This window comes from Setaria viridis, chromosome 8 (assembly GCF_005286985.2).
Source record: "Setaria viridis chromosome 8, Setaria_viridis_v4.0, whole genome shotgun sequence".
Lineage (NCBI taxonomy): Eukaryota > Viridiplantae > Streptophyta > Magnoliopsida > Poales > Poaceae > Setaria > Setaria viridis.
In genome coordinates, this window is record NC_048270.2 from 39,626,367 (window position 1) to 39,629,397 (window position 3,031).

The 3,031-nt window shown below is 44.5% G+C and overlaps 1 pseudogene; it reads left to right on the forward strand.

The window, feature by feature from the left end:
- The first annotated feature begins 253 nt into the window (after positions 1-253).
- On the forward strand, positions 254-2,813 carry LOC117833618 (putative disease resistance protein RGA1; annotated as a pseudogene).
- The last annotated feature ends 218 nt before the right edge of the window (positions 2,814-3,031 follow it).

A 3,031-nucleotide genomic window follows, 5' to 3' on the forward strand; every position in this document is an offset into this window, starting at 1 on the left:
TTCAAACGTAGGGTTACGTCATGTTATTTTTAATAATAGCATGTGTGAGTAATATAGATGCAAATTTAAGGAGTTACTTTAAATTCTTTAAGTAATAGTGGTGTACAATTCAGTTGCAAATTAGGGGGTTATTTTAAATATTGTTTCTAATGGTATAAGTGGGTAATTTTGATAAAGATTAGAGGGTAACTTATATATAGATTTAGGGGGTTACTTTAGGCTATTTTCATAATGGCATGGGTACTTTTTTAGAAAACATAATAGATCTAATGGCTATGATGATTTGAATCTATCGATTGATGGTCGGATGTTTTGTTTTTTTGTGAGAATTCTAAAATTTCTCTCTTTTTCTAGAGTGTCCACCTAGGAATCCTAGGTGGCTTCACCTCGAGGCTTCAAAAGGAGCCTCCAATTAATAATAGTAAGATTATGCTGGTTGCATGCAGGAGATCGAGCTGCGGGCGCACAGCCGTATCGGATGAGGACATATCAGCTGGGTTCCTGTTGGTTGTATACTTGTGTTCCTGCCGGCGGAGAAGCAACCATGGCCGAGTTAGTGATCGGGCCACTGATCTCCATGGTGAAGGAGAAGGCATCCAGCTACCTGCTGGACCAATACAAGGTGATGGAAGGAATGGAGGAGCAGCGCAAGACCCTGGAGCGCAGGCTGCCAGCAATCCTGCACATCATCCAGGATGCAGAGGAGAAAGGAGCCTCCCGACCTGAAGTAGCAGTTTGGCTCAAAGACCTCAAGGCAGCGGCCTATGAGGCCAACGATGTCTTTGATTAGTTTAAGTACGAGGCGCTTCGGCGAGAAGCCAAGAAGAAGGGCCACCACAGCAAGCTTGGACGCCGAAGCCAAGAAGAAGGGCCACCACAGCAAGCTTGGAGCGGAGGTAGCAAAACTCCTAGTCCCCGCTGGTAATCCCATTGTATTCCGTTACAGGATGGGCAAGAAGCTACGCAGGATTGTGCAGACCATCGAGGCTCTGGTCACCGAGATGAATACATTTGGTTTCAGAAACATGTAGCAAGCACAGCCATCAAGGCAGTGGCGACAGACAGATTCCGTAATCATTGACTTCGACAGAGATATTGTTAGCAGATCTAGAGATTGGGAAAAGAAGAAAATCATGGGGATGCTCCTTGATCAAGCTAGCAACATGGATCTCATGGTTCTTCCAATTGTTGGGATGGGTGGGATGGGCAAGACCACCTTTGTGCAACTCATTTACAATGATCCTGCAATCGAGAAGCACTTTGAGCTTCAGAGGTGGTGCTACGTGTCAGATGATTTCGATGTTAGTACCATTGCAAGCAACATCTGCCAGGCAAACACTTCCAATTGGCTATTTTAGAAGTCTTCGTAAGTCAACCATATGCAAGATACATCATCTCATGCATGACATTGCTCTATCTGTTCTGGGGAAAGAATGTGTCACTATAGTTGGTAAGCCGAGCGTCAATATATGGTGTTAGTCCTGTTTTCTGGAAAGAACAGGTTACAAGTCTACTGGATCATCTATTGAAGAAACAAACTGCAATGCTCCATACGTTGTTTTTTACAGATTATTTTGGTGTTCCCCTTGATATATCAAAGTATACTTCACTGCGAGCATTACACCTTCCAGCACGTACATATTGTTTCGGACAGGAACAGCTTACAAGACACATACAACACCTAAGGTATCTTAATCTGTCGTCACATGATTTCGAGAAACTTCCTGAAGGTATAAGCATTATGTATAATCTACAAACGTGCATGCCTCTATACCAATGGATGCAAATCATTGACGTGCATGCCTCCAGGACTTGGACAGATCACTTCTCTGCAGACTTTAACATATTTTGTTATTGGTGATGGATTGGGAAGTAGTACTATCGGAGAACTTCAAAACTTAAACATTGCTGGAGAGTTAGAGTTAAGTGGTCTGCAAAATGTAACAGAAGTGCTTGCAAAAGCAGCCAGTCTTGAAAATAAAGAGAAACTCACACACTTATCTCTCGAGTGGAATGATGATGCCTGTGAGAAACCAGATTCTCATAATGGGGTGTTAGATGCCCTTAAACCTCATCATCAGCTGGAGATGCTAAGAATAAAGTCCTACAAAGGCACCAATTTACCGTCATGGATAACAGATCTTAGTCTGTTGCAGCACTTGACTGGGCTCCATCTGCTTGGTTGTACGCTGTGTGAGGAATTCCCTCAATTCTGCCGTTCCAAAGCCCTTGAAGTTCTGTATTTGAAAAAGTTGGACAAATTGCGAAGCCTATGCAGCCATATGGTGTCTACGCCATTTCCAGCACTGAAGCAACTCTGGTTACATGATTTGGAGAGCTTGGAGAGATGGGGTCGCAACAGAAGGAAAAGAAGATGAATTAACCTTTCCTGTACTCGAGGAGGCACTACGGGAAACAGTAGATTTGCCGAGTGCCACAGGCACTCGACGAAGGCCTAAAAACATTCGCGAAGGCCTTTGCCGAGAGGCAAAAAACACTTGGTGACTTTGAACCCTCGGCGAAAACGAGGGTAATGGCAGCCATGGTAACGGCGAAGTTGCCGAGTGTCAAACGGCCGACACTCGGCAACCTCCATATATGTTGTCGAGTGCCAAGGCTCGGACACTCGGCAACTAACTCTAAGTTCGCCAAGTGCCACACTCGGCGAAGAGGCGCCACCGGCCAGCAGCTTGCTTGTTTGCTGAGTGTTATAGCAGAAACACTCGGTGAATACGTGGACTTCGCCTAGTGTTGTAGCCAAAACACTCGGTGAATACGTAGATGTTGGCCAAGTTCTCGGCAAACCATCTACACCCGGCAAATAAATGCTAGAATCACAGGAAATGGCCTCTTTGCCGAGTGTTAATGCCAAAACACTCGGCGAAGCCCCTCTTTGCCGAGTGTTACACTCGACAAACTAACCAAATCACCCCTATTTTTATTGTTTTGTGATGTATAAAAGACCCCTCTCAACAGATATCACAGGCATATATCTTACATCACAGACATAATTCACAACCTCCAATACAGA